Source organism: Cetorhinus maximus, chromosome 19 (genome assembly GCF_964194155.1).
Source record: "Cetorhinus maximus chromosome 19, sCetMax3.hap1.1, whole genome shotgun sequence".
Lineage (NCBI taxonomy): Eukaryota > Metazoa > Chordata > Chondrichthyes > Lamniformes > Cetorhinidae > Cetorhinus > Cetorhinus maximus.
Window position 1 is genome coordinate 96,519,326 of NC_135897.1, and position 22,577 is coordinate 96,541,902.

Consider the following 22,577-nt stretch of genomic DNA (forward strand, 5'->3'; position numbering starts at 1 on the left):
GCGGAGAGCGACATCGGAGCAACTTCCTTTCACTCTTTGTTTTGGGACTGGGTCTGGAGTTTCCGGAGCTGCTGTGTTCTTTATCCAGGCAGTTGATCTTCTTGTTTTCTCCCCAAGAGCAAAACAAAACCAGTCTAGCAGCTTTTAAACACCGTCTTCCAGACATGGTATTTTTTCAAAGCCGTAAACCACCATGTGACCCTTTTGTAAACAGGACACTGGGATCAAGAGGTTTCCAACTTCTTGAAAACTGCTTAATTACCTTTTCCTGTAAAATGCTGTCTTTCCCAGGAACAGCAGCCACCAGAATCCCCGCATTAACCCTTTAAGGGACAGTTTAAAAAAAAAATGTTATTATTCCAGGATGTTCCGCATCCTTGAAGATAAACCATTTTCCATGGTTAGTGCATTTATGACAATGTGTGAAAGTGTGTGCAACTGTGTGTGTCCGAGTGTGTGTGTTTGCGAGTGTAGGCATGAGCATGTTTGAGTGGGTGTGTTTGTGTGTGTGTGTGTGTAAGCTCAATTATGCTTGTGCGTGTATCTCTGTATTTAGAAGTATGTGAGTGTGTGAATCATAGGATTATATAATGTTTACAGCACAGAAAGAGGCCACTCTGCCCATCGTGTCTGCACTTGCCAATAGACAAGCCTCCCAGCCCAATCCCACTTTCCAGCATTTGGCCCTATAGATTCTGGCACTCGAGGTGCAGATCCAGATGCCTTTTCAATGAGTTGAGGGTTTCTCCCTCTACTACCCTTTCAGGCAGGGAGTTCCAGATCCCCACAACCCTCTGGGTGAAAAAATATTTCCTCATCTTCCCTCTAATCTTTCCACCAATCACTTTAAATCTCTGCCCCCTAGTCACTGGCCTCTCTGCTAATGTAAATAGGCCCTTCCCATCCACTCTATCCAGGCCCCTCACAATTTTGTACATCTCAATCAAATCTCCCCTCAGCCTCCTCTGTTCCAAGGAGAACAACCCCAGCCTCTCCAATCTTTCCCCATAGCTGCAATTTTCCAGTCCTGGCAAAATCCTCGTAAACCTCCTCCGTACCCTCTCCAGTGTAACTACATCCTTTCTGTAATGAGGTGGCCAGAACTGCACACAGTACTCAAGTTGTGGCCTAACTAATGTTTTATACAGTTCCAGCATAACCCCCCTGCTCTTATTCTATGCCTCAGTTAATAAATGAAAGGATTCTATGTGCCTTCTTAACCACCTTATCAGCCTGACCTGCTACAGTCAGGTATCTGTGGACATTCAGTCTAAGGTCCCTCACTTCCTCAACACCTCTCAGTATTCTCCCATTTATTGTGTAATCCTTTGCCTTGTCAGACCTCCCCAAACGCATCACCTCACACTTCTCTGAGTCGAATTCCATTTGCCACTTTTCTGCCCACCTGACCTTGATACCTTCCTGCACACAGCAATCCTCCTCGCTATCAACCATATGGCCAATTTTTGTGTCAACAGCAAACTTCTTGATCATTCCTCCTATATTTATATCCAAGTTATTAATATGTGTGATAAGAAGCAGGGGACCCAGTACTGAGTGCAGCTCCAGTGCAGCTCCAGGAGCACTCAAAACACTTGACACTATCCAGCACAAAGCAGCCCACTTGACTGGCACCTCATCCACCATCTTCAACATCCATTCCCTCCACCACTGACACACAGAGGCAGCAGTGTGTACCATCTACAAGATGCACTGCAGCAACTCACCAAAGCTCCTTCAACAGCACCTTCCAAACCCACGACCACTACCACCAAAAGGGACAAAGGCAGCAAATGCAAGTTGCAAGTGCAAATGCCTCACCTGGAAGTTCCCCTCCGAGTCACTCACCATCCTGACTTGGAAATATATCGCCGTTCCTTCACTGTCGCTGGGTCCAAATCCTGGAAATCCCTCCCTAACAGCACTGTGGGTGTACCTACACCACATGGACTGCAGCGGTTCAAAAAGGCAGCTCACCACCACCTTCTCAAGGGCAAGTAAGGATGGGCAATAAATGCTGGCCCAGCCAGTGAAGCCCACATCCCGTGAATGAATTAAAAAAACACACTCATATACACTCTTACAAACACTCACTCTCACACATACAGACACACCCTCTCACAAACACACACACTGACAAACACACACAAATACTCACACCCCCACACTCGCACTCACAAACACAGACACACACAATCACATTCTCTCTCATAAACACTCACAAACACTCCCACACACAAACACGCACCCACACACACAAACACTCACAAATACACACAAGTACACATGCCCATTCACAAGCAAACACATACTCTTGCACACACTTTACTAAGGTAAGTCGAGAGGAGTATAGAAAGTGGAGGGGTGAAATCAAAAAGGAAATTAGGACAGCAAAGAGAGGGCATGAAGGAATATTGGAAAGCAAAATCAGGGAGAACCCAAAGGTGTTTTATCAATATATTAAGACTAAGAGGATAACTAAGGAAATATTAGGGCCCATAAAAGACCAAAAAGGTAACCTTTGTGTGGAGGCAGAAGATGTGGATATGGTTCATATTGAATACTTTGTGTCTGTCTTCACTAAAGAGGAGGGTCAATGCGAACATTGTAGTTAAGGAGTAGGAGTGTGAAGTATTGGATGTGATAAACATCGGGAGAGAGGAAGTATGAAGGGGATTAGCATCCTTGAACGTGGATAAATCAACAGGGCTGGATGAAATGTACCCCAGGCTGTTAAAAGAAGCCAGGGAAGAAATAGCGGAGGCTCTGACCATCATTTTCCAATCCTCACTGGATAAGGTGAGATGCTGGAGGATCAGAGGATGGGTAACATTGTACCTTTGTTTAAAAAGAGAGCGAGGGATAGACCGAATAATTAAAGGCCAGTCAGTCTGACCTCAGTAGTGGGCAAAATATTAGAATCAACTCTGATAGACAGTATAAACTGTCACTTAGCAATGCATTGATTAATCAGAATGGTCAGCATGGATTAGTTAAGGGAAGATCATGTTTGATTAAATTGCATGGAATTTGTTGAGCAGGTAATAAATAGGATTGATGAGGGTACTGTAGTTGATGTGGTCTGCATGGATTTTGGTGAGACTGTTGACATTTTTTTTCATTCTTTCATGTGACATGAGTGGCTTGGAGGGGAACTTCCAGGTGGTGTTGTTCCCATCTATCTGCTGCCCTTGTCCTTCTAGGTGGTCGTGGTCAGGGGTTTGGAAGGTGCTGCCTAAGGAGCCTTGGTGAATTCCTGCAGTGCATCTTGTAGACGGTACACACTGCTGCTACTGTGCGTTGGTGGTGGAGGGAGTGATTTTTTTCTGGATGTGGTGCCAATCAAGCAGAGCTGTTTTGTCCTGGATGGTATCAAGCTTCTTCAGTGTTGTGGGATCTGCACTCATCCAGGCAAGTGGGGAGTATTCCATCACACTCCTGACTTGTGCCTTGTAGATGGTGGACAGGCTTTGGGGAGTGAGGAGGTGAGTTACTCGTTGCACGATTCCTAGCCTCTGACCTGCTCTTGTAGCCACAGTATTTATATGGCTAGTCCAGTTCAGTTTCTGGTCAATGGTAACACCCTGGATGTTGATAGTGGGGGATTCAGTGATGGTAATGCCATTGAATGTCAAGGATGTCAAGGAGCGATGGTTAGATTCTCTCTTGTTGGAGATGGTCATTGCCTGGTACTTGTGTGGCGTGAATGTTACTTGCCACTTGTCAGCCCAAGCCTGGATATTGTCCAGGTCTTGCTGCATTTGGACATGGACTGCTTCAGTATCTGAGGAGTCATTAATGGCGCTGGACATGGTGAAATCATCAGCGAACATCCCCACTTCTGACCTTATGGTGGAAGGAACGTCATTGATGAAGCAGCTGAAGATGGTTGGGCCGAGGACACTACCCTGAGGAACTCCTGCAGTGATGTCTTGGAGCTGAGATGATTGACCTCCAACAACCACAACCATCTTCCTTTGTGCTAGGTATGACTCCAACCAGTGGAGAGTTTTCCCTGATTCCCATTGACTCCAGTTTTGCTAGGGCTCCTTGATGCCACACTCGGTCAAATGCTGCCTTGATGTCAAGGGGAGTCACTCTCATCTCACCTCGGAAGTTCAGCTCTTTTGTCCATGTTTAAACCAAGGCTGTAATGAGGTCAGGAGCTGAGTGGCCCTGGCAGAACCCAAACTGGGCATCAGTGAGCAGGTTATTGCTAAGCAAGTGCCGCTTGATAGCACTGTTGATGACCACTTCCATCACTTTACTGATGATGGAGAATAGACTGATGGGGCGGTAATTGGCTGGGTTGGATTTGTCCTGCTTTTTGTGTACAGGACATACCTGGGCAATTTTCCACATAGCCGGGTAGATGCCAGTGTTATGGCTGTATTGGAACAGCTTGGCTAGGGTCATGACAAGTTCTGGAGCACAAGTCTTCAGTACTATTGCTGGAATATTGTCAGGGCCCATAGCCTTTGCAGTATCCAGTGCCTTCAGCCATTTCTTGATATCACGTGGAGTGAATCAAATTGGCTGAAGACTGGCATCTGTGATGCTGGGGACCTCCGGAGGACGCCGAGATGGGTCATCCACTTGGCACTTCTGGCTGAAGATTGTTGCAAATGTTTCAGCCTTATCTTTTGCACTGATGTGCTGGGCTCCCCCATCATTGAGGATGGGGATATTTGTAGAGCCTCCTCCAGTGAGTTGTTTAATTGTCCACCACCATTCACGACTGGATGTGGCAGGACTGCAGAGCTTAGACCTGATCCATTGGTTGTGGGATCGCTTAGCTCTGTCTATCACTTGCTGCTTATGCTGTTTGGCACACAAGTAGTCCTGTGTTATAGCTTCACCAGGTTGACACCTCATTTTTAGGTATGTCTGGTGCAGCTCCTGGCATGTCCTCCTGCACTCTTCATTGAACCAGGGTTGATCCCCTGGCTTGATGATAATGGTAGAGTAGGGGATATGCCGGGCCATGAGGTTACAGATTGTGTTCGAGTGCAATTCTGCTGCTGCCGATGGCCCACAGAGCCTCATGGATGCCCAGTCTCAAGTTGCTAGATCTGTTCAAAATCTATCCCATTTATCATGGTGGTAGTGCCACACAACACGATGGAGGATATCCTCAATGTGAAGACGGGACTTCGTCTCCACAATGACTGTGCGGTGGTCACTCCTACCGATACTGTCATGGACAGATGCATCTGCGGCAGGCAGGTTGGTGAGGATGAGGTCAAGCATATTTTTCCCTCTTGTTGGTTCCCTCACCACCTGTCGCAGACCCAGTCTAGCAGCTATGTCCTTTAGGACTCAGCCAACTCAGTCATTAGTGGTGCTACCGAGCCACTCTTGGTGGTGGACATTGAAGTACATTCTGCACCCTTGCCACTGTCAGTGCTTCCTCCAAGTGGTGTTCAACATGGAGGAGCGCTGATTCATCAGCTGAGGGAGGGCGGTACTTGGTAATCAGCAGGAGGTTTCCTTGCCCATCTTTGACCTGGTGCCTTGAGACTTCATGGGGTCTGGAGTTGATGTTGAGGATTCCCAGGGCAACTCCCTCCCGACTGTATAGCACTGTGCCCCCACCTCTGCCGGGTCTGACCTGCCGGTGGGACAGGACATACCCAGGGATGGTGATGGTGGTGTCTGGGATATTATCTGTAAGGTACGATTCCGTGAGGATAACTATGTCAGGCTGTTGCTTGTCTAGCCTGTGAGACAGCTCTCCCAATTTTAGCACATGCCCCCCAGATGTTAGTAAGGAGGATTTTGCAGGGTTGACTGGGCTGCAATTGCTGTTGTCATTTCCGATGCCTAGGTTGATGCCGGGTGGTCCGTCTGGTTTAATTCCTTTTTTGCGCCTTTGTAGCAGTTTGTTACAACTGACTGTCTTGCTCGGCCATTTCAGAGGGCATTTAAGAGTCAACCACATTGCTGTGGGTTTGGATTCATGTGTAGGCCAGACCAGGTGATGACAGATTTCCTTCACTAAAGGGGATGGGTTTTTACAACAATCAACAATGGTTTCATGGTCAGCATTAGACTTTTAATTCCAGATTTTTATTGAATTAAATTCCACCATCTGCTGTGGCAGGATTCGAACCTGGAGCATTACCCTGGGTTTCTGGATTATTAGCCCAGCGACAATACCACTACACCATCACCTCCCCAATGTATGTGTGTGTGTGTGTCAGTGTGTGTTTGTGAGTGTGAGTATTTTTGAGAGTGTCTGTGTGTGTGTTTATGTGTATTTGTGAGTGTGTGTGTGTTTGTGTGTCTGTGTGTGTGTGTGTCACTGTGTGAATGTTAATGTGTATTTGTGAGTGCGTGTGTTTGAGTGTGAGTATTTGTGAGAGTGTCTGTGTGTGTGTATGTGTGTGAGTGTGTATTTGTGAGTGTGTGTGTGTTTGTGAGTATGAGTATTTGTGAGAGTGTCTGTGTGTGTATGTGTGTGTGTGTATTTGTGAGTGTGTGTGTGTTTGTGAGTGTGAGTATTTGTGAGAGTATATGTGTGCATGTGTGTGTATTTGTGAGTGTGTGTATTTGTGAGTGTGAGTATTTGTGAGAGTGTCTGTGTGCGTGTGTGTGCGTGTGTGTATTTGTGAGTGTGTGTGTGTTTGTGAGTGTGAGTATTTGTGAGAGTATCTGTGTGCATGTGTGTGTATTTGTGAGTGTGTGTGTGTTTGTGAGTGTGAGTATTTGTGAGAGTGTCTGTGTGTGTATATGTGTGTGAGTGTGTGTGTGTTTATGTGTATTTGTGAGCGTTGAGTATGATTGTGTGTTTTTCGGTCTGGTTGCTGAATCTCTGGCTGCCTCCTCTGTCTGGATCTGTTTGCCAACCTGAATTGACATCACAGCCTGTCTCTTTGCCAGAACACAATGTTCTCTGGGATCAGGCCAGAACCTTCTTCAGTTTACTGTCACACAAGACAGAAGCAGAGAGCAGTGTGTGTGTGTGTGTGTGTGTGTGTGGAAATGCTGAGAGCTATATTTAACAACTCTTTGCTCTGAACTGGCTGCCTGCCCTGCCTCTATAAACACTGAGCTGTTCCACATGAATTTTCCTTCCCGAGTTGTTTTGCACATCATTCTATTCATGTAATGTCTGATTCGCTACAAATAAGTTGGTAAATAAAACATAATTCCTTTAAAGTTTTAGAGCAATGAAAGACTTGTCTTCATATCCCTCTTACTACCTCCCTACAGTGACCATCTTTGAAGCTCAATGTTATAAATACATTTAAACATCTCTATAAACCAACATCTACATGCATTCTGTTCCCACAAACAGGAATGGGTCTATTTTCAGTGTGACAAGCAGGAGGAACATTGACCAGGACACTAGAGGCAGTGTCGGCCTGGATTCATGTTCAACCCTCTGAAGGACTTGAACCCACAACCTTCAGACTCTGAGGTAAGTGTGTAAACCAAGCTGTCATACTGATCAGGGCAGGAGCACATTTCTGGAAATGGGCTTGAGTTGATCCTAATTTAAGCAACTAATCTGAGTTGGAAGTTTTCACAGTTGTCATCTTTTACCAGGTTTTCTAGAAAGTGCAGATAGTCAGGGATGAGAAAAGGTCACTGCTTCTATTGAAGTTAATTTCTCTCATACTAAATCTTCCCAACTCTGCTTCCAGCTGTACGCTAAAGGTTTCTCTCTGCTATCATCCTGCCAGGTCATTCCGAACATTTCTCTCTCTCACAGAAGGAATTTAGCCTCATCTTTGCTTGAATGTTTATTTTCACTATTTTCATTTATATACTCAATTCCTGATCCTCAAAGAAAGAGCAGGATGTTCAGACTGTTCAGTCCCTGTGTTCTCATAGACTCATAGATGTCTGCAGCACAGAAGGAAGCCATTCGGCCCATCGTGTCAGTGCCAGTCAACAAAGATCTGACTACACTAATCCCATTTTCCAGCGCTTGGCCCATAGCCCTGGAGGCTATGGCAACACAAGTGAATTTCTAAATATTTCTTAAATGTTACGAGAGTTTCTGACTCAACCACCCTTTCAGGCAGTGAGTCCCAGACTCCCACCACCCTCTGGGTGAAAAAATTTCTCCTCAACTCCCCTCTTAGCCTTCTATCTCTTACCTTAAATCTATGCCCCTGGTTATTGACCCCTCTACTAATGGAACAAGTGCCTTCCTATCCACCCTATCTAAGCCCCTCATAATCTTATACACCTCTATCAGGTCCCCTCTCAACCTTCATTGCTCCAAGGAAAACAACCCCAGCCTATCCAATCTTTCCTCATAGCTCAGACCCTCCAGCCCAGGCAACATCCTGGTAAATCTCCTCTGCACCCTCTCCAGTGCAATCACATCCTTCCTATAATGTGGTGACCAGAACTGCTCACAATACTCCAGTTGTGGCCTAACCAGCATTTTATACAATTCCAACATAGCCTCCCTGCTCTTGTATTCTATGCCTCGGCTAATAAAGGCAACTATCCCACATGCCTTCTTAACCACCTTATCTACCTGCCCTGCTACCTTCAGGAATCTGTGGGTATGCACACCAAGGTCCCTCTGACCTTCAGCACTTTCCAAGGTCCTACTATCCATAGTGCAATCCCTTGCCTTGTTATCCCTCCCCAAGTGCATTACCTCACACTTTTCCAGGTTGAATTCCATTTGCCACTGCTCTGCCCACCTGACCAGTCCATTGATATCCTCCTGCAGTTTACAGCTATCCTCCTCACTATTTACCACCCTACCAACTTTTGTGTCATCCGCGAATCTCTTGATCATCCCCCTTACATTTAAGTCCAAATTATTTATGTACACCACAAACAGCAAGGGCCCCAGCACCGAGCCCTGTGGAACCCCACTGGAAACAGACTTCCAGTCACAGAAACATCCCTCTACCATCACCAACACAAAAACAGAATTACCTGGAAAAACTCAGCAGGTCTGGCAGCATCGGTGGAGAAGAAATCAGGTAACGTTTCGAGTCTTCATGACCCTTCGGCAGAACTGAGTATAGTTAGGAGAAAGGTGAAATATAAGCTGGTCTAAGGTGGGGGGCGGGGGGAGAGTGAAGTTGAGGGTGGGATGATTGTGGAGATAAACAAGCAGTGATAGGAGCAGATAATCAAAAGATGTCACAGACAAAAGGATCAAAGAGGTGTTGAAGGTGGTGATATTATCTAAGAAAAGTGCTAATTAAGAATGGAAGGCAGGACACTCAAGGTACAGCTCTAGTGGGGGTGGGGTGGAAAGACTAACAAAGCTTTAGTTTTAGATTTAAAAATAATGGAAATAGGTGGGAAAAGAAGAATCTATATAAATTATTGAAAAAAAAGGGAGGGGGGAGAAACGGGGTGGGGATGGGGGGAGGGGGAGTTTAAGATCTAAAGTTGTTGAATTCAATATTCAGCCCGGAAGGCTGTAAAGTGCCTAGTCGGAAGATGAGGTGCTGTTCCTCCAGTTTGCGTTGGGCTTCACTGGAACAATGCAGCAAGCCAAGGACAGACATGTGGGCAAGAGAACAGGGTGGAGTGTTAAAATGGCAAGCGACAGGGAGGTTTGGGTCATTCTTGCGGACAGACCACAGGTGTTCTGCAAAGCGGTCGCCCAGTTTGCGTTTGGTCTCTCCAATGTAGAGGAGACCGCATTGGGAGCAACGAATGCAGTAGACTAAGTTAGGGTAAATGCAAGTGAAATGCTGCTTCACTCGAAAGGAGTGTTTGGGCCCTTGGACGGTGAGGAGAGAGAAAGTGAAGGGGCAGGTGTTGCATCTTCTGCGTGGGCATGGGGAGGTGCCATAGGTGGGGGTTGAGGAGTAGGGTGACCCTACTCCTCAACCCCCACCTATGGCACCTCCCCATGCCCACGCAGAAGATGTAACACCTGCCCCTTCACTTCCTCTCTCCTCACCGTCCAAGGGCCCAAACACTCCTTTCGAGTGAAGCAGCATTTCACTTGCATTTACCCTAACTTAGTCTACTGCATTCGTTGCTCCCAATGCGGTCTCCTCTACATTGGAGAGACCAAACGCAAACTGGGCGACCGCTTTGCAGAACACCTGCGGTCTGTCCACAAGAATGACCCAAACCTCCCTGTCGCTTGCCATTTTAACACTCCACCCTGTTCTCTTGCCCACATGTCTGTCCTTGGCTTGCTGCATTGTTCCAGTGAAGCCCAACGCAAACTGGAGGAACAGCACCTCATCTTCCGACTAGGCACTTTACAGCCTTCCGGGCTGAATATTGAATTCAACAACTTTAGATCTTAAACTCCCCCTCCCCCCATCCCCACCCCGTTTCTCCCCCCTCCCTTTTTTTTCAATAATTTATATAGATTCTTCTTTTCCCACCTATTTCCATTATTTTTAAATCTAAAACTAAAACTTTGTTAGTCTTTCCACCCCACCCCCACTAGAGCTGTACCTTGAGTATCCTGCCTTCCATTCTTAATTAGCACTTTTCTTAGATAATATCACCACCTTCAACACCTCTTTGATCCTTTTGTCTGTGACATCTTTTGATTATCTGCTCCTATCACTGCTTGCTTATCTCCACAATCATCCCACCCTCAACTTCTCTCTCCCCCCCACCGCCCCCCCACACCCCCCACCTTAGACCAGCTTATATTTCACCTTTCTCCTAACTATACTCAGTTCTGCCGAAGGGTCATGAAGACTCGAAACGTTACCTGATTTCTTCTCCACCGATGCTGCCAGACCTGCTGAGTTTTTCCAGGTAATTCTGTTTTTGTTTTGGACTTCCAGCATCCGCAGTAGCTTTTAGTTTTTTGTTTTTACCTCTACCATCACCCTCTGCTTCCTGCCTCTCAGCGAATTTTGGATCCAAAGTGCCACTTTGCCTTGGATCCCATGGGCTCTTATTTTGTTGATCAGTCTGTCATGAGGGACCTTATCAAAAGCCTTGCTAAAGTCCATGTAGACCACATCAAATGCATTACCCTCATCAACACTTCTGGTTACCTCCTCAAAAAATTCGATCAAATTTGTCAAACACGACCTTCCCTTAACAAATCCATGCTGACTATCCCTGATTAATCCATGTCTCTCCAAGTGCAGATATATTCTGCCCCTCCGAATTCTTTTTAGTAACTTCCCCACCACTGAGGTTAGATTGACTGGCCTGTAATTTCCCTTCCTCCCTTTTTTAATAATGGGACAACGTTAGCAGTTCTCCAGTCATCTGGCACCTCACCTGTGGCCAGAGAGGATTTGAAAATTACTGCCAGGGCCCCTGATATCTCTTCCCTTCCCTTCCCTCCCTCAACAGCCTGGGATACATCTCATCCGGGCCTGCGGATTTATCCACTTTTAAGGCTGCTAAACCCGCTAGTACCTCCTCTCTCTATGTTAATTTCCTCTAATATTTCACAGTCCTCCACCCTGATGTCTATACCTGTGTCGTCCTTTTCCATTGTGAAGACCGATGTAAAGTATTCATTGAAGACTGTACCCATGTCTTCCGGGTCCACACACAGACTATCCCAATGATCCCTAATTGGCCCGACTCTTTCCCTAGTTATTCTCTTGCTCTTTATATATTTAAAAAAACCCTTTGGGTTTTTCTTTATTCCACCCACCAATGCTTTCTCATGCACTCTCTTAGCTTTCCTAATTTCCTTTTTTAAGTTCCCCCTGCACTTTTTATACTCCTTTAGGGACTCTGTCGTATTGAGCCCTCGGTATCTGCCAGAAGCTTCTCTTTTAATCTTAATCGTAACCTTTATGTCCCTTGACATCCAGGGCTCTCTGGACTTGGTCCCCCACTTTGTCTTTACAGGAACATATTTGCCCTGTACTCTCGCTGTTTCCTCCTTGAATGCCTCCCACTGCTCAGACACAGTTTTATCTGCAAGTAGCTGCTCCCAGTCCACTTGGGCCAAATCGCATCTCATCTTAATAAAATTAGCCTTTCCCCAGTTTAGAACTTTTATTCCTGGCCCAACCTTATCCTTTTCCATAACTATCCTAAATCTAACTGAGTTATGGTCACTATCTCCAAAATGCTCCCCTACTGATACACCTTCCACCTGCCTGGGCTCATTTCCAAATATTAGGTCCAGAACTGCCCCCTCCCTTGTTGGGCTTTCTATGTACTGGCTAAAAAAGTTCTCCTGGATGCAGCTTAAGAATTTTGCTCCCTCCCTGCCTTGCACACTAAAACTATCCCAGTTAATATTTGAGTAGTTAAAATCCCCTATTCCTGTTTTATTATTCTTCCACTTCTCTGAAGTTTGATTACATATTTGATCCTCTATTTCTCCCTGACTGTTTGGGGGCCTATAGTACACACCCAACAGTGTGTTTGCTCCTTTTGTGTTTTTTACTTCTACCCATGTGGCCTCATTTGATGATCCTTCCAGGATATCATCCCTCCTCACTGCTATAATTGATCCCTTGATCAATATTGCAATCTCCCCTCTCTCTTCTATCCCCCTCTCTATCTTGTCTGAATACCCTGTAACCAGGAATGTTGAGCTGCCAATCCTGCCCTTCATTTAGCCAAGTCTCAGTCATAGCTATGAGATCATACTCCCATGTGCCTATCTGTGCCCTCAGCTTGTCTGTCTTATTCCTCAGGCTCCTTGCATTAAAATATATTCCATTAAGCCTTGCTAAACTCACTTCTTTCTTATCCAGCCTATGTTTCCTCTGCCTTCCACACTCACTCACTAGTGTTTTAACTTCTAATTCCATCTCAGCTTCTCTCCCCTCTGAACTACTTTTCAGGATCCCAACCCCTACCAATTTAGTCTTCCCAAGTGAGGATTCAATTAATCAGATTCTCTCCATATTCTGCAGTTTGAAATTCTCAAATGCCTTTTACACTGGGATCATTCTCATGGGCAGAGGTCAGCTGGGGGGAGACTGGGTGGGAAAAAAGCAAGCGGACATTGAGTGGGGGAAGAGTGGGAGAAGGTCAGGCAGGAAGAGATTGAATGGGATAGATGGGAACACCGCCACCTGGAAGTTCCCCACCAAGTCACTCACCATCCTGACTTGGAAATATATCGCCGTTCCTTCACTGTTGCTGGGTCAAAATCCTGGAACGCCCTTCCTAACAGCACTGTGGGTGTACCTACACCACATGGACTGCAGCGGTTCAAGAAGGTAGCTCACCACCACCTTCTCAAGGGCAACTAGGGATGGGCAATAAATGCTGGCCCAGCCAGTGAAGCCCACATCCCATAAATGAATTAAAAAAAAGTAATCGGGTGGGAGGAAATTGGCAGGAGAAGTTCAGAATCGAGGAGATTGGGTGGGAGGAGATCAGGTGGAGGAGATCAGGCGGGGGGAGATTGGGTAGAGGGAGATCGGGTGGGGGGAGATCGGGTGAAGGGAGATCGGGTGTGAGGAGATCAGACAGGGGGAGATCGGGTGAAGGGAGATCTGGTTGGGGGGAGATTAGGTGGAAGGGAATCAGGTGGAGGGGGATCAGGTGGAGGGGGATCAGGTGGAGGGGGATCAGGTGGAGGGGGATCAGGTGGAGGGGGATCAGGTGGAGGGAGATCGGGTGGAGGGAGATCAGGTGGGGGGGATCGGGTCGGGGGAGATCGGGTGGGGGAGATCGGGTGGGGTGAGATCGGGTGGGGTGAGACCGGGTGGGGTGAGATCGGGTGGGGGGAGATCGGGTGGGGGGAGATCGGGTGGGGGGAGATCGGGTGGGGGGAGATCGGGTGAGGGAGATCAGGTGGGGGGAGATCGGGTGGGGGGAGATCGGGTGGGGGGAGATTGGGTGGGGGGAGATCGGGTGGACAGGGATCGGGTGGGGGGAGATTGGGTGGGGGGAGATCAGGTGGGGGGAGATCGGGTGGGGGGAGATTGGATGGGCAGGGATCAGGTGGGGGAGATCGTGTGGGCAGGGATCGGGTGGACAGGGATCGGGTGGGGGGAGATTGGGTGGGGGAGATCAGGTGGGGGGAGATCGGGTGGGGGGAGATTGGATGGGCAGGGATCAGGTGGGGGGAGATCGTGTGGGCAGGGATCGGGTTGGGGGAGATCAAGTGGGGGGAGATCGGGTGGGCAGGGATCGGGTAAGGGGAAATCAAGTGAAGATCAGGGAAGGGAGTTTGACTGTGGGGAGGTCGAGTGAGATTTGGGGAGCAGAGATTGGGCAGGGATTGGGGGAGGCTGTGTTGTCGTGGGACTGATCTTCAGTTGCAGTCCAAGGGCAGCTGATTAAAGTAAATCTGTACAGAGTGCACCATGATCAAAGGGCTCAGGGTCAAGAAACGTGCCAACAAGGCCAGCAGCTGTTAAAGAGCTGCTGCTCCTTTTTAAAGCTGCCAATGGGAAGGGATAGACATGGCTGCTCCATAAATGGGATCAGGTAGACATCAGTCAGTGGGGAATGTGTTCATAGTTAATCTAGTTGCTGATCTCACCCTCTCTTATATTGTGCTAATTGGAGCTGTTTCTCCAAGAACAGACTGTGTGATTTGTAATCAGACAGAGCGATTCTGCCCCTGTTCAGAGCTTGGAGGTTTTTAACACTGTAACAGTGAGGGGTACTGGGGGGAGGGTGGGTGCGATTTGACTTGGCATAATAAAAGCAGCTCTGCTGCTGAGAGGCAGACACGAGTCAAACCCACTCAAATCGTATGGAATCGGACAAGATTCCATAACCATTCAACATTTTTAGATGACAAAGGCCATTAATCAAACTGTTTACTTTAAAAACTTTTGGATGAGAGGATTGTTCCTGTAATGCATTCCATCCCTCCCAGCTGAAAACTAGGAACCTCGCTCCAGATACGGGACAGGAAATCGATGCGTGATAGGGTGTTTGTATCCACTGCACTGACAGTTTGCTCCCTGACAGAGTGGATGGATCTGGTAGTGAGGGTTTTTAAGGAGGGTAATTTTCCATGTTCCATATAGCAAGGGTCAGCAGCCAGGGCTGTAGGAAATAAAGCACAGGAACCTGCTGAGGAGCCGATTAACGGATTGTACCAGCACATTCTCGCAATGCAAGGGAGCCGTTTATGACCAGACTGTTGGGACAAAGGGAGATTGGACACTAATACCTGAACTAACTTGCTCCATCAGAATGAAGCAGGAGTGTTATAAAATCTTCACTCTTGCTAATGCGCAGGTAAAGTATTCGCTCCAACAGAGTAGACTCCAGGGGCTGATTTGCTGAATTATGAAGGGCCCTTGTGTGTTTGAGGTGGTTTCTGAACTGCTGTCGTCTCCTGTCAGAAGCAAAATCCTGAAAGAAATTCCAGGGGGAAAAGAATTCTGGGAAATTCCTCTCTGCCCTCAAAGGAGACTAAAAGTTAACTCCACAGGTTGACCACGAGGAACATCAATGGGCCAAATGACCCTTTTCTGCGCTGTAATAACTTGATGGCATCCCATATCCAGTGTATTGTTCACCTCCGGGAACACGAGAACGAAATCCCTTAGAAACATTTACAGTGAACCTGGAGCATGAGCCGCAAATCCGTTGAAAATTTCAACGTGATACATTTAAGGTGGGGGGGGATTGGTGAACACGTGAGGGAGAAGGGAAGAGAGTGATTATAGGGGCAGGGTGGGATGATCTAATTAGAGAGGGAGGAGGTGTGTAAACACCAGGACAGGTCAGGTGGGCTGAATGGTATGTCTGTGCTTATAAACTGGGTGCAATTCCAAAAGTTGTGGTAGGAATTTGCCATGACTGGACTGGTCATTAGCCAATCAGTAGGAATTTAATAAGATAATTTCAAACCATTCTGCAGCTTAATAGGAAAATAAATCCAACTGCACCAAACAATCTTTGCTTCCGTTCCACCAACAAATAATTTGTGGCCATTTTAATGACAGTTGCTGTGTAGTGAACAGTTGATCATTGGAAACAAGAAGTTTCTAATGTTTTAAAGGATAAATTGACCTTTGTGGTGAACTTCATGTTTGTTTCAGAGGCTTTTGAAAAAACAACTTGCAAAATCCACACAATCTGAGCTCATTCCACAGCCTTCAGCAACGTACACTCACTCAGAAACTTCAAAACTCCTCAAACATTCTGGTGAGAAACTCCCAACTGATGCCCAGGCTTTAGAAACAGGCTAGGCCTCAAAGGCCAACCTTTAATTAAAAAACAAATTGGCGTCTAAATGAAATATTACTGTGAAATGTGAAATATTTAAAATGCATTCACCTGTTTAAAATAAAATTAGGTCCCCCCTGAATTCCTCACTTTGATGGTCCCCCAAATTTAGAGCGAGGGAGGGCAGGAAATGAAGGACAATGAGGTTGGTCTAGTCTGTATCTCCTCCCATCATGGCCAGCACTGACCACTCCAGCTCAGACTATAGCAGTTAAAGGGCAGAGAGAAGGAGGAAAAATGAGAAGGGTGGAACCTGGGAAGGGTGGATCCATGGGGAGGGTGGATCCATGGGGAGGCTGGATCCATGGGGAGGTTAGATCCATGGGGAGAGTGGATCCTTGGGGAGGTTAGATCCATGGGGAGAGTGGATCAATGGAGAGGGTGGAGCATTGGGGCAGGAGCTGGGAGAGTGGGGACGAGGGGTATCGGGGGCCCACAGGGAAAATAAGAAAAAGTCCTGACTTTGTGTATCTTCAAGCCCATTGACACACCCTGGCGAGGGCAGTCCATAGGGACAGCAGCCAGGACACTGTGTTACAGAAACACTCAGCCCCTCCAGCCTGCCCCGCCATCCTTTCACACCAATTCATTCACTCGCCTGCTCCATGTCAGTTAGTCGCCAACAAACAATCTCATCAATGACAGTGTTAAAATCTTTAATGGGTCCCCAGCATCCACAGCTTTTGGTGGGAGAGAGTTCTAGAATTGCACTAGCCCTTGTGTAAAGATGTGTTTCCTGATATCACCCTGCAAATCCTAAATCCAGTTTTAAAACCTTGTTCTTGGCTCGGTTGCCAGAGGATACAATTTTGATCGACCCTATCAAATCCACTAATCATTTTAAACACTTCTTTAAATCACAACAATTCTCTAAAGTGAATGATATAAAAATAATTTAAAGCGAACAGAAGAAAAGCAAAGGCGACAGGAGAAAATATTTCATTACACAACGTATGGCTGCACTGTCAGAGGGTCAGTACTGAGGGAGTGCTGCACTGTCAGAGGGTCAGAACTGAGGGAGTGCTGCATTGTCAGAGGGTCAGTACTGAGGGAGTGCTGCACTGTCAGAGGGTCAGTACTGAGGGAGTGCCGCACTGTCAGAGGGTCAGTACTGAGGGAGTGCTGCACTGTCGGAGGGTCAGTACTGAGGGAGTGCTGCACTGTCGGAGGGTCAGTACTGAGGGAGTGCTGCACTGTCAGTGGGTCAGTACTGAGGGAGTGCTGCACTGTCAGAGGGTCAGTATTGAGGGAGTGCTGCACTGTCAGAGGGTCAGTACTGAGGGAGTGCTGCACTGTCAGAGGGTCAGTACTGAGGGAGTGCTGCATTGTCAGAGGGTCAGTACTGAGGGATTGCTGCACTGTCAGAGGGTCAGTACTGAGGGAGTGCTGAACTGTCAGAGTCTCAGTACTGAGGGAGTGCTGAATTGTCAGAGGGTCAGTACTGAGGGAGTGCTGAACTGTCAGAGGGTCAGTACTGAGGGAGCGCTGAACTGTCAGAGGGTCAGTACTGAGGGAGTGCTGAACTGTCAGAGGGTCAGTACTGAGGGAGCGCTGAACTGTCAGAGGGTCAGTACTGAGGGAGTGCTGAACTGTCAGAGGGTCAGTACTGAGGGAGTGCTGCACTGTCGGAGGGTCAGTACTGAGGGAGTGCTGCACTGTCGGAGGGTCAGTACTGAGGGAGCGCTGCACTGTCGGAGGGTCAGTACTGAGGGAGTGCAGCACTGTCGGAGGGTCAGTACTGAGGGAGTGCTGCACTGTCGGAGGGTCAGTACTGAGGGAGCGCTGCACTGTCGGAGGGTCAGTACTGAGGGAGTGCAGCACTGTCGGATGGTCAGTACTGAGGGAGTGCTGCACTGTCGGAGGGTCAGTACTGAGGGAGTGCTGCACTGTCGGAGGGTCAGTACTGAGGGAGTGCTGCACTGTCAGAGGGTCAGTTCTTAGGGAGTGCTGCACTGTCGGAGGGTCAGTACTGAGGGAGTGCTGCACTGTCAGAGGGTCAGTTCTTAGGGAGTGCTGCACTGTCGGAGGGTCAGTACTGAGGGAGTGCTGCACTGTCGGAGGGTCAGTACTGAGGGAGCGCTGCACTGTCGGAGGGTCAGTACTGAGGGAGTGCAGCACTGTCGGATGGTCAGTACTGAGGGAGTGCTGCACTGTCGGAGGGTCAGTACTGAGGGAGTGCTGCACTGTCGGAGGGTCAGTACTGAGGGAGTGCTGCACTGTCAGAGGGTCAGTTCTTAGGGAGTGCTGTACTGTTGGAGGGTCAGTACTGAGGGAGTGCAGCACTGTCGGAGGGTCAGTACTGAGGGAGTGCTGCACTGTCGGAGGGTCAGTACTGAGGGAGCGCTGCACTGTCGGAGGGTCAGTACTGAGGGAGTGCAGCACTGTCGGATGGTCAGTACTGAGGGAGTGCTGCACTGTCGGAGGGTCAGTACTGAGGGAGTGCTGCACTGTCGGAGGGTCAGTTCTTAGGGAGTGCTGCACTGTCGGAGGGTCAGTACTGAGGGAGTGCTGCACTGTCGGAGGGTCAGTACTGAGGGAGCGCTGCACTGTCGGAGGGTCAGTACTGAGGGAGTGCAGCACTGTCGGATGGTCAGTACTGAGGGAGTGCTGCACTGTCGGAGGGTCAGTACTGAGGGAGTGCTGCACTGTCGGAGGGTCAGTACTGAGGGAGTGCTGCACTGTCAGAGGGTCAGTTCTTAGGGAGTGCTGTACTGTTGGAGGGTCAGTACTGAGGGAGTGCAGCACTGTCGGATGGTCAGCACTGAGGGAGTGCTGCACTGTCGAAGGGCCTGTGCTGAGTGAGAACTGCACTGTAAGTTTGGGGAGGCATATTGAATCATGATTTTGAAAAGAGAATTAGGTAACTATGTGAACAGAAAAAAATTGCAGGGCTATCAGGAAAAGGTGGCAGAGTGAGACTAGATAACTGAAATTTTAAAATTCATTCACGGGATGTGGGCATCACTTTCTGGGCAAGCATTTATTGCCCATCCCTAATTGCCCTTGAGAAGGTGGTGGTGAGCTGCCTTCTTGAACCGCTGCAGTCCATGTGGTGTAGGTAAACCCACAGTGCTGTTAGGGAGGGAGTTCCAGGATTTTGACCCAGCGACAGTGAAGGAACGGTGATATATTTCCAAGTCAGGATGGTGAGTGACTTGGAGGGGTAATTCCAGGTGGTGATGTTCCCATCTATCTGCTGCCCTTGTCCTTCTAGATGGTAGTGGTTGTGGATTTGGAAGGTGCTGTCTAAGGAGCCTTGGTGAATTCCTGCAGTGCATCTTGTAGACGGTATCCACTGCTGCTACTGTGCGTCGGTGGTGGAGGGAGTGAATGTTTGTGGATGGGGTGCCAATCAAGCGGGCTGCTTTGTCCTGGATGTTGTTAAGTTTCTTAAGTGTTGTGGGAGCTGCACCCATCCAGGCAAGTGGGGAGCATTCCATCACATTCCTGACTTGTGCCTTGTAAATGGTGGACAGGCTTTGGGGAGTCAGGGGGTGAGTTACTCACTGCAGGATTCCTTGCCTCTGACCTGTTCTTGTAGCCACAGTATTTATATGGCTAGTCCAGTTCAGTTTCTGGTCAATGGTAACCCCCAGCATGTTGATAGTGGGGGATTCAGTGATGGTAATACCATTGAATGTCAAGGGGCGATGGTTGGGTTCTGAGGGGGGCACCGCAATATCGGAGGGTCAGTAATGAGGGAGCGCTGTACTGTCAGAGGGTCAGTACTGAGGGAGTGCTGCACTGTCGGAGGGTCAGTACTGAGGGAGTGCTGCACTGTCAGAGCGTCAGTACTGAGGGACTGCTGCACTGTCAGAGGGTCAGTACTGAGGGAGTGCTGCACTGTCAGAGGGTCAGTACTGAGGGAGTGCTGCACTGTCAGAGGGTCAGTACTGAGGGAGCGCTGCACTGTCAGGGAGTCAGTACTGAGGGAGTGCTGTACTGTCAGAGGGTCAGTACTGAGGGAGTGCTGCACTGTCAGAGGGTCAGTACTGAGGGAGTGCTGCACTGTCAGAGGGTCAGTACTGAGGGAGTGCTGCACTGTCAGAGGGTCAGTATTGAGGGAGTGCTGCACTGTCAGAGGGTCAGTACTGAGGGAGTGCTGCACTGTCAGAGGGTCAGTACTGAGGGATTGCTGCACTGTCAGAGGGTCAGTACTGAGGGAGTGCTGAACTGTCAGAGTCTCAGTACTGAGGGAGTGCTGAATTGTCAGAGGGTCAGTACTGAGGGAGTGCTGAACTGTCAGAGGGTCAGTACTGAGGGAGTGCTGCACTGTCAGAGGGTCAGTACTGAGGGAGTGCTGCACTGTCGGAGGGTCAGTCCTGAGGGACCACTGCACTGTCAGAGGGTCAGTCCTGAGGGACCACTGCACTGTCAGAGGGTCAGTACTGAGGGAGTGCTGCACTGTCAGAGGGTCAGTACTGAGGGAGTGCTGCACTGTCAGAGGGTCAGTACTGAGGGAGTGCTGCACTGTCAGAGGGTCAGTACTGAGGGAGTGCTGCACTGTCAGAGGGTCAGTACTGAGGGAGTGCTGCACTGTCAGAGGGTCAGTACTGAGGGAGTGCTGCACTGTACTGAGGATCATTTTTTAAATTCTTTTTTTTATTCATTTATGGGATGTAGGCATCACTGGCTGGGCCAGCATTTATTGTCCATCCCTAATTGCCCCTTGAGAAGGTGGTGCTGAGCTGCCTTCTTGAACCGCTGCAGTCCATGTGGTGTAGGTACACCCAAAGTGCTGTTAGGGAGGGAGTTCCAGGATTTTGACCCAGTGACGGTGATATATTTCCAAGTCAGGATGGTGAGTGTATTTACCTTCCAGCATTATGTTTCTTTTTGAGCAGGTGTTCTGTAAAATGCTCTGGGACATTCTGAGATAGTGAATTCAATATGCAGATAGCAGAGTGGTGTGGTATTGTCACTGATTAGTATTCCACTGACCTAGGGTAATGTTCTGGGGACCTGTGTTCAAATCCCACCATGGCTGATTGAATTTGAATTCAATAAAAATCTAGATGACCATTGTTGTAAAAACACATCACTAATGCCCTTTAGGGAAGGAAATCTACTGTCTTTACCTGGTCTGCCCTACATGTCACTCCAGAACCACAGCAAAGTGGTTGACTTTTAAAATGCCACCTGAAAAGGGACAATTAGGGATGGGCAATAAATTCTGGCCTAGCCAATGACACCCACATCCCATGAATGAATAAATAAAATGCAAATACAAGTCTCAGTCTTTCCTATTTCCAATTGATTAAGCTGATTTGAATTGGAATCTGTGGCGATTTAACACTGTCATGGTCCTTAAATAAAGCCATCAAATCAGACATTCCTGTTGTCAGCTTAGAGTGTTCCGGGAAATGGTTTGCTCGTTATGCTTGGTTCTATTTTCTTTGTGTCTGTTGTCAATAGAATGGAAGGTTACCAGACAGCAATTGAAAATCGAGAATTTCAGTCATGCCTACCATTGACACAGAAACAGGCAGAGTGTCAGCCACAGTTACAGGCAGAGCGTCAGACAGGCACAGACTCAGTGAGTCACAGTCACAAACAGACAGACACTTGTGTTGTTATGTTGACAACATAAACAAGTCCAGATAATTTTCTCAATGATCCTGAATGTTTTCATTTTGTATCTTTAGAGATTAATGAAGGGTCAGTGACAGATGAGAGTGATGTTGCTAATAGCAATTCTGATGAACACTGCACACGTGATTCAATTCCAGTCAAAATGATCTGAGCTGCACAACACATTCAGGGTTACCGGCACTTAAGATATGTTACTGTTTTCATACCGTGTGTGGTGTTATTGTGCCGTATCCCGGGAGTGTGGAGTTATTGTGCTGTATCCTGGGAGTGTGGAGTTACTGTGCCATAGCCTGGGAGTGTGGAGTTACCGTGCTGTATCCTGGGAGTGTGGTGTTACCGTGCTGTATCCTGGGAGTGTGGTGTTACTGTGCCATAGCCTGGGAGTGTGGTGTTACCGTGCCGTATGGTGGGAGTGTGGTGTTACCGTGCCATTAAGATGGGAGTGTGGTGTTACCGTGCCGTATGGCTGAGTGTGGTGTTACCGTGCCATTAAGACGGGATTGTGGTGTTACTGTGCTGTATCCTGGGAGTGTGGTGTTCTTGTGCAATATGGCGGGTGTGGACAGGTGGCTGAGCTGGTGGTGGGGGAGCATTTTAGTGATAGCAACCACAACATGGTACAGTTTAAGTTTGTTATGGACAAAGAAATAGACAAGTTGCAAAAAATTGTTTTGGATTGGGGGAGAGTGGATTTTAGTAAAATAAGGCAGGATCTGGCCAAGGTAGACTGGGAACAGCTACTTGTAGGGAAATCTACAGAAGAGCAGTGGGGGGTGTTCAAAAAGGAAATGGGAAGGGTACAGGCTCAACATGTTCCCTCTAGGGTGATAGGAAGGAGTAACAAGCCCAGAGAACCATGGATGACCAGAGATATTCAGGATACAATGAGAAGG

General features: G+C 48.0%; 1 protein-coding gene across 1 annotated transcript in view; it reads right to left on the reverse strand.

Moving 5' to 3' along the window:
- Positions 1-252: 252 nt before the first annotated feature.
- Positions 253-22,577, reverse strand: part of lpp (LIM domain containing preferred translocation partner in lipoma) — a 467,959-nt gene continuing 445,634 nt past the window's right edge. The window contains exon 13 of the transcript XR_013579645.1: positions 253-323. The gene's annotated coding sequence lies outside the window, so the exon portion shown is untranslated. The remainder of the gene's footprint in view (positions 324-22,577) is intronic.